The sequence below is a fragment of the Dipodomys ordii genome, unplaced genomic scaffold (genome assembly GCF_000151885.1).
Source record: "Dipodomys ordii isolate 6190 unplaced genomic scaffold, Dord_2.0 Scaffold4, whole genome shotgun sequence".
NCBI classification, from domain to species: Eukaryota; Metazoa; Chordata; class Mammalia; order Rodentia; family Heteromyidae; genus Dipodomys; species Dipodomys ordii.
In genome coordinates this window covers 33,508,021-33,516,796 of record NW_012267220.1, presented here as the reverse complement: position 1 = coordinate 33,516,796, position 8,776 = coordinate 33,508,021, and the positions used below count along the sequence as shown (strand labels likewise).

Genomic DNA, 8,776 nt, shown 5'->3' with positions numbered 1-8,776 from the left:
TTCAAGAATGGCATTATGGGATTTGGAAACTTATGGCCTACTTACCATCTGGTTTCTAAAGCTTCCTTTACCTCAATTCAACCAGCACTCTGTCCATCAACCTCAAACTGCCAACCTCTAGATCCCCATCAACTGAGTATCTAGCATTACAGAAATGAGCCATTGTACCTGTCTTTGGCTAAAGAAGATAGTTTTCAATTTGAGAGAGATATGACCATAATTTCAGATATTGATATGAATTTAAATAGGGAGAATGAGTAGAAATGAAAATAGGACCACATTACCACATAAGATATAAATTTCAACAAATGTACACAAGTTTTTTTTCTAATAGTTCCTGACTTGAAATAATCCAAAGATCACAAACTGTAACAACTAAATTATAATGCTTCCTTAGATTCTTATTCTGCAATAATAGAACAAACTATGGCTGTTTGAAGCATTATTTTTGATTTTGCTTCTGTCAATATTGTGAGAATTGTTTTTCTGAAAAGTTCCTCCTTTGGCCAGGTGGCTTAGCCCATGTTAGTTATATTTAGTTACATATATCCTTCTTATGTCTGTTGTACTTTAATTAAGACATCCAGTTTGAGGCCCCTTGAGTTTTAGTTACATACTGTAATAAAGGCACATGCTTTTGAAGATTTTGACCCTGAGCTTAGCCAATGTGAGCAAAGAGGCAGGGCCTGCTGTGTTAGGGATAAAAAGGGAGCAGCCTGCCTGCTCTGTCAACATCCCAAGCTATTTCTAACAGACATTCGAAGCTCATCAAATGATAGACCTATTGTGTAAAATCTATTGTGTTTTAAGTAGAGCTCCATAAAATGGTTAAAAGAAAGCAAAACTAAATAAAAAATTTACTATCTCCAAAAAGTTGTCCCTGGAACTTTCAACTTAACATGTCCTTTTAAATATAGCATCTTTTTTTTAAGGAATATAAAACTATTTATTGACCACTGTTCACCATTATTTACAATAAAGTAAACAATATACAGTTGGGTAACATTCTGATTACTACAAAGTTGTTTCTCTGACTTTTGTGGAACCAGTAACCCAATACTGAAAAAAATTGAACTTACACGTAAGGACTAAGTTGGGGTAAAGAAAAAGCATGCAGGTCAATAATTATAAAATTTTGATCATTTAGGCCAGCAGGTCCTAAATAGTTGAAATCCCTAACCAGTTGATTTTACATTTCCATGAGCTGAGACTTAGATCATGACCCATGAACTTTTAGTATACAGATTCCAATATTCTGTTAAGGAATGCTCACTACAGAAACTTTTAATGAAAGGAAATAAAAACGTCTTAGTTTTTTCATCTGGATGAGGAAAGTTGTTGGTAGTGATAAATTTTTCCTTTCAAGAAGTTTTGCAAACCTACTGCATTTGTATATCTATGGCAGAGGCAGGAGGACCTAAAGTTTGAGGCTAGCCTGGCTACCTAGTAAGATCAAGGTCAGCCTGAGCTGCCTAGTGACCCTGTCTCAAAAAACAACAAAAAAAACCTAAAACAAGGGTCAGGGATATAACTCAGTATACATCATTTGCCTACATATGCAAGGCTCTGGGTCTGATGCCCAACAACTCTAAACAAGCAAAATCTCCAAAACAAAAAACTACCTATGTATTTTGTCTACACGCACACAAACACACACACACAAAATACAGGATGGTCCTTCAACATAGCAGTTAAAGACAAGCTGTTTTGATTAATGACCAAAAAAAGTTGCCTAATATTAAAAAAAACACAACCTGTTCCTGAATGCAGAGGAAATATACCATGGAATTAAATATTCTTTTCTGATAAAAGAAGCAACTACAGAAAGCCTTTATTATATTTGTTCAAAGTAACCAGTGCTATTGAGGAAAAAAACCCAAAAAACTCAACAACTCCCCCAATACTACTTTCAAAACCATTATCAAACTTGATTTTCTTTAGAATGTAGTTATTGTTTCACACCATTAATTAAAAAAACCAAGACTCAGATTTTATATATATATGTATAAATATATATAAAAAACAATGCAAACAATTATTGAGCTTCATCTTCTGGACAAGAATGCCAAGTTAGTCTCTCTTCATAAAATGCAATTACAATCTGAGGACATTTCATATTCGCCTCTTTTGCCAGCACCAAGTCAGCTTCATCTGAATCTTTCCATTTCATGAGAAACATCAATTCTCCACTGCTGTCTGTGGCACCAATTATTCGTTCAGGATCTAGACCCCTGGCAAAACCTCTTGGTTTGTCAGCAGTATCTCTTTTCTTTTTTGATTTGCTATCATCAGATTCACTGTCTGATAAAGATTTTCTTTTTGTACCATCCTTTTCTTTACCAGCTTTTTGAGAGTTAAGAAATGCTTCAATTAATTCTGGACAATCTAAATTTTCTTCAGGTTCCCAAGTATTATCAGCATCTGTAAATCCTTTCCACTTCAGGAAATATTCTACTTTCCCATTCACTACACATCGGTCCAGTACTTTTTCCACAACAAATTCTTCAGGCTCTGCTTCTTCAACTTTTTTACTCTTTCCATTCTGTTTCTTTCTCATTTTTTGCAATGTAGTTTTGTTAGAGGCCATTTTTAATTGTAGACTTGAAGAGCTATTATTCACCACCTCAGATGCTCCGGGTCGCGATCCTGCAGCAGCAGCAGCATCTACTATATATATACAATGCATCTTTATCAGTATCATGCTTCTCCACTGAATACAGCTGTAATCGACCCAGGCAAGGACTAGAAGAATTTCAGAGGATAGGAGTTCATGACAAGACACCCAGGGGCCAAGAGCATGTACCCTACAACATCCTTAAGCCAACCCTCCAGTTTGTTTCTTTTCAAGGAGTGGGAGAGAGTGGTGTTTTGGCATCCTACCAACAACAGACCACTTCTGTGTAAGGTACTATGCCTATGCCTGGTATGGTGCCTGTGGACAGGTGATTTCTGCAGATGCAGCCATTCCCAAGTTCCCAAGAGCAACAGAGAAGTACAGGGAAGGAAGGGACGACGAGGGGCCCAGCCCCAGTCAAGGTCATGACCACACAGTTCCTGGAGCCACGCCCACAACACCATAGAGACTATGGGGGGATAGAGAGACCACCCCGACCGACTTCCCATTGTTCACAGAATTCTGGGCTTCAGATCCTAGCAAGAGAGTGAAGGCACGTGCCAGCGCTCGTATACCTAGGATCTTACAGCTGCGGATTGTGAGTATTGTACAGAGTTAGAAGGCACTTTTCCATCCAGAAAGCCGACGCCTACCACCGCGGACACCACACCGAGGCTCAGGAAGAGCAAGTCCCGGGTCCCCGCGGGGGCCAGGGCGATGGGGCCCAAAGGGCAAGGCAAGCGCCACTCCAGTGCCACCAGGAGCATGCGTGAGCCCAGTGCCCGCAGAGCCGAAGGCCAGGCCACCAGGCCACCCCCCCGCTGGGCCCGCCTCCACGGCGGAGGAGGGGACCCTGCGCGCGGCCTCCTCCATGGGTTCCACCCACAGGGAGCATTTTTCCATCGGCTCCCTAGTGGAGGGCAGGGCCACCAGACCACCATCTTCTGGTAGGCCCCCCACGACTCAGGAGGAGGCCCGACTGCGCAGGCCCTCCTCAGTGACCAGCAAGGGCCCCGGGATCATGGAGGGCAGGGACCCCCGACCTCCATCTCGTGGGATCCCTGGCACTGCCATGGAGGTGCAACAGCCCAGGGCCTCCAGTTCCACCAGCAGTGCAAATCAGTCCTCTTCCGAGGTAGTGGAGTGGGGAGGCCTCCGAAGATCACCGCCCGGAGCTGCGTCCACTACCGAGGTCGAGGAGGTAAACCTGGGCTGGGTCCCCTACAACACCATCAAGAAAGGCCCTTCCCACGCCATCCACCCGCGGAGGGCCCAAGGCCGGGTGACCAGGCCATGCTTCTTCGGGCCTTGGCCCATCATTGAGGAGAGGTCAGATCTGAACACAATCTTCCCAGTTATTACCCAACTTGTGCAAGTCTCTGAGAGGCCCCCAAAAGGAGAGCCCCTCAACAAATCAACTGATGAGGGGATCCCCAAGGAGGAGGAAGTCAGCTGGGGCCAGGAAAACACCATCTCCATGACCCCCGCAATTCAACGTCTCCTCAAGGAGCGTCAGGGAGGAGATCGCCCCTCCTCTAAACTCCTGCCTGCCAGGGCCAATCGGCCAGCCCAAGACAGGACAGAACGCATGGTCACCAACAGTGCGGTCACCACACTCAGCCCCCTAAAGCTGGGAGGCAGGAGTGGAAGTCATGATCCCTGGGCCAAGTCTGAAGCCTGGGAAGTTCAACTCCCCAGCCCTACATCTACCCCAGTGCCTTCCTACACCATCCATCTAGTGGGAAGCCCCCTGGCGGCAGTCCACACTGCCGGAGCCAATTACAAACAAACGGATACCAAATTGCGCCGGCCCCCCATGAAGAACGCCGACACCCCACAACCGTCCGAGAGCGTCCAATCCATCCATGGCCGGCACACTAAACAAAACTCTGCCTTGGCCAAACTGGCAGCTGAGAAGGCAAAACTACGCAGGAAGGACATGGCCAAGACAGAGAACAGCTGCTGTCTCGCAGTTATCGGGGTCAATGCCTCTGATATCAAGCAAGAAGCAGGGGCACTGCAAGATCTTCCGCAGCCTGCTTTCGCTCACCATCACACCCCTGAACCCTGCCCCAGCTCTGCCGAGTTCAAGTTGAGTGAACTGTTTCCATCTCCAGATGGACACTTGCACGCCAGGGGCCACATCAAGAGTTGTGCAAGACGATTGCGTACACGGCCTCAGCCAGAAACGTGCCCAAAACCTGAACCCAGTTTCAGGGCAAAGACTATCCTGGCATTAAGGAAGTCGGGCCAGCAGGAGAGAAAAGTTTTGCAAGTGCACCAAGTCAACAAAGAAATGTTGTTTGTAAAGGGTGCAAACAAATTCTCAGTGGGATACACCCACAGTCCAATTCAGGAAAACCAGAAGAATCTTGATGAGGAAAAGGAGATACAGCCAAAGGTGCAATACCCAGCTCCCACCAACAGAAAAGAACAGGAAGCCCGTCAACCCCAGCCACCAATTCCCAGAAAGATCCTGGGGCAAGTGAAGCCAGAGGAAACACGGAGACAGCCAGTGGAAGACAAACACTACCAGAGAGTGCAGGCCACACAAGCACTCCTAAAAGCTAAAACGGAAAACATCATTCGGATAGAGCGCAAGGCACACAGCCAAATGATTCGACAAAGGTGTTGCTGGGAAAGCAAAGATACTAAACTGCACCCAGGCAAAGCCTACACGAAAGCAGGGGAACAGCCTCAAGCATGGAGAAAACCTCAAGCATGGGAGACTCCGCTTAGAGTGAACATGAGGGCTATTCTGGAAGATGATCTACAAAATGAACTTGAGAGGCTGACAGAACAATATCAAAACTCAGAGATAACACGAAGACAATTTCTCAAAGAGAAAGAGGGTTTAGAAGACAGATGGCACCAACTGAGTTTATCCACAAGGAGGTCCCCAAGACAAAGGGTACAGACAGCAAAATGAACCACCTACGAACCAGAGACCAGAGCACACTCAGTCACTCCTAACAACCTGGAGGAGACACAGACGCTTTGAAAATAGATGAGGAGGGCAGTCCGGAGACGATGATGGAGAAAGGAAACCAGCTCTTTCGAAGAGGATTTTCAGGGTCCCGTCAGGCTTTCCACGTCCAGAGAGTCTCACCAAGTAAGCTGTAAGTACACGGAGATAGTCACCAAGGACACCATTGCAGACTGCCCGCACAGGAAGACAACAGGACGCGCCCACCAGTTCCAACCAGTTCCAACCAGCCCGGCGGCGGCGGGAGCAGAGGCGGCGTGGGCGAGCCGGGCCTTCCCAGGTGACCTTCAGCATGAACTGAAGGACTAGGAACGGAAGCCCGCAGCCCGGCCGACCAGACAGACGCAGAGACAGCCGGTCACCTCGCGGAGGGGTGTAAACAGCAGAAAGCGTGAGTACCCCAAAGACATCCCCCTCCCGCCCAGACAACAGCTCCTCCAAGGAAACCCTCTCCCTACCCGAGAAGAACGCCATTTTGCCAAGTGGCAAAGAGGCTGTGGGAACACCTAGTCAGAAACACTTGCTGGAGAAGCAGCACCATTTTTGAAAAGGGCAAAGGAATCTGATACGCCAACCCCTGTGGCAACCAAGAAAAGGCCCGCCCAGAAGGAGGAAGCCCCGCCCCGAGGGAGGAAGCCCCGCCCCGGAGGAGGGAAGCCCCGCCCCGAAGGAGGGAAGCCCCGCCCTGGAGGGAGGAAGCCCCGCCCCAGAACAGTGAGCCAGGAGGAGCTCTGCATTCCAGACATCTTTCAGTCAGCTAGAAGCCAGCCCAGCACCTTGGAATTTCAAAACCGGAAGTCTCTATCATCTCACTGAATTCAAAGGAAAAAAAAACTTCACAGGTCGTAAAAGTCGAGGGCAATTTCAGGCTGGTCTAAGAGAAAGATCTCAGAAGTTAGCCCCACAAACAAGGGAAGGCTACTGAATCCAGATCAGGCCTGCTCACACCCAAAAGCTCTGCAGAGATTCTAGGGGGAGTTAGCAGCCACCTCCTACCTGTTTTAGCACACAAAGCCACTCCCTCCCTCCCACAGCAACCTAAATCAGGCTGGGAGGAGGCCCATAAAGACTTTATTTTGGCCATTCAAATAAACTGAATAGAAAATTCATCCGTTCATATTTGAGTTATAAGTAAGGTACAGACAAGCCTGAGTGGGGGAATCCAGGTAACAGCCACACCCCCACATCAAAAGGCTTCTGAATCAACTACACCCCAACCCAGTGCAAGTGAGCAGTGTGGATCCCATCCTACAAACACCAGAGGTCTCCCACCTGTTAAAAAAGGTACTCCACCCTCCCCACCCCGTGAGGCCCAGATCTTGGCTCACGTGGACTGCAGATTTCAACGAGAAAAGCAGAGACACCACTGAGAGACCGCGGATCCAACATCGGGAGATGCAAGTTCCGCCAAACACATTAGAGAACCTATTATTATTATTATTTGGTCTTCTTAGTTTTTTTTCTTTCTTTTCTTTCTTTCTTTCCTTCTTTTTTGCGGTTTAGTCTTAGATATACAATCTGTGCTGATTACTAGGCCTCTTACTTGTGTGCATACTTAACTTTGCCTATATTGTTGGTTGCTCAATATTCTATTTTATTTTTATGTATATTGTATATTTTTATAAATTTTTAAGCTTTAAGTTTTATTTATTTTTAGATTTCAGGTCTTCGATTTCTTCTGGTGTTTTCCTTCTTATTGCTCTATACTTATTTGTTCCTTTTTTTGTTTTGCATTATATCTTTCTATTTCTTTTAATTTAATTTTGTTTCCTTTATTTCTGGTCCTTCCTATATTCTATTGATCCCTAATTGTTTGTCTGTGAGCTAGACTATTTGTTTCCATTTTGAATCTAATTGCTTTATTATGTTGTCTTTTCCATAACAGCAAATTTTCTCACTGCCTACAACTATATATAATCTGCTTTCCTGAACCATAATACCTCCATCCTCCAAAATAAAAGATAATGAAATGCCTGTCTATGATTTAAGACCTCTGATTTAAAGTCTGTGCAATTATAGGGCTCTGGATTTGTTGTTGACTTTAAATTGTGTTTTCTTGTGGTTTTGGATTTGCTTTTCTGCCCAAATTAGCAGAACAAACCATAGAAAGACAAGAAAAATGGAAAGTCAAGGAACCTCAACTCCCACACAAAATAACCAGGCAATAGAGCAGTCAATGAAAAATCTAGAAGGTCATTCTCAAAATACTTTAAAAACACTGCTGATAAATATGTTTAGTGAAAAGATTGATAGCCTGCACAAGGCTATGCATCAGTGTGATGAAACTAACCAAGGATTATTAGAGGAATTCATGGGATCAACAAAGAGAAAGCTAAATGAATACCAAGAGAAAGAAAGAAAACGAATCCAATGAAAAAATAATCATTCAGCTAAAGAACATGAGAGAAGACACAGAAAACAAATCAAAGAAGTTCATACAAGACCTAAAGCAAAGCTTTAATGAAGAGATTGAAGCCATCAAAAATTATCAATTAGAAGACAAGGAAATAAAAAATGAAATAAGTCTTGACAACAGGTTAGATGAGGTAGAAGACACTTTCAAATCAAAGACTAGATATTATAGAGAAAGAACAATTATTCAGACAAACCCTAGAAACAAGAAAAGTGCATTCAGGAGCTTCAGAACTTAATCAGAAAACTAAGATGAATAGGTATTTAGGAAGATCAAGAAAAGGAAGTTAAAAAGATAGGAAATATATTTAACAGTAATCTAGTAGAGAACTTCCCAAACATTCAAAATGGTAGACCCATTCAGATACAAGAAACCTTTAGAACCACATGATCATCTCAATAAATGCAGAAACAGCATCTGACAAGGTCTAAAACCTCTTTATAATAAAAGCTCTGGAGAGGCTGGAATCCATGGAAGATTCCTCAATATAATAAAGGCTATATATGACAAGCCTACAGCCAGCATTATACTTAATGGTGAAAAGTTAAAAACATTTCCTCCAGAATCAGGCATGAGATAAATGTGTCTACCCTCTTCCCTTCCCTTCAATATAGTATTGGAATTCCCAGCTAGAGAAACAAGGCAAGAGACAAATATAAAGGAGATCCAGGGGCTAGGAAGGTGGCTCAGTGGTAAAGCGCTTGCCTTGTATGCATGAGGCCCTGGGTTTGATTCCTCAGCACCACATAAGCAAAAAAAAAAA

At 44.4% G+C, this 8,776-nt stretch overlaps 1 pseudogene; it reads right to left on the bottom strand.

The window, feature by feature from the left end:
* Positions 1-1,795: 1,795 nt before the first annotated feature.
* On the bottom strand, positions 1,796-2,656 carry LOC105992021 (annotated as a pseudogene).
* Between the last annotated feature and the right edge of the window lie 6,120 nt (positions 2,657-8,776).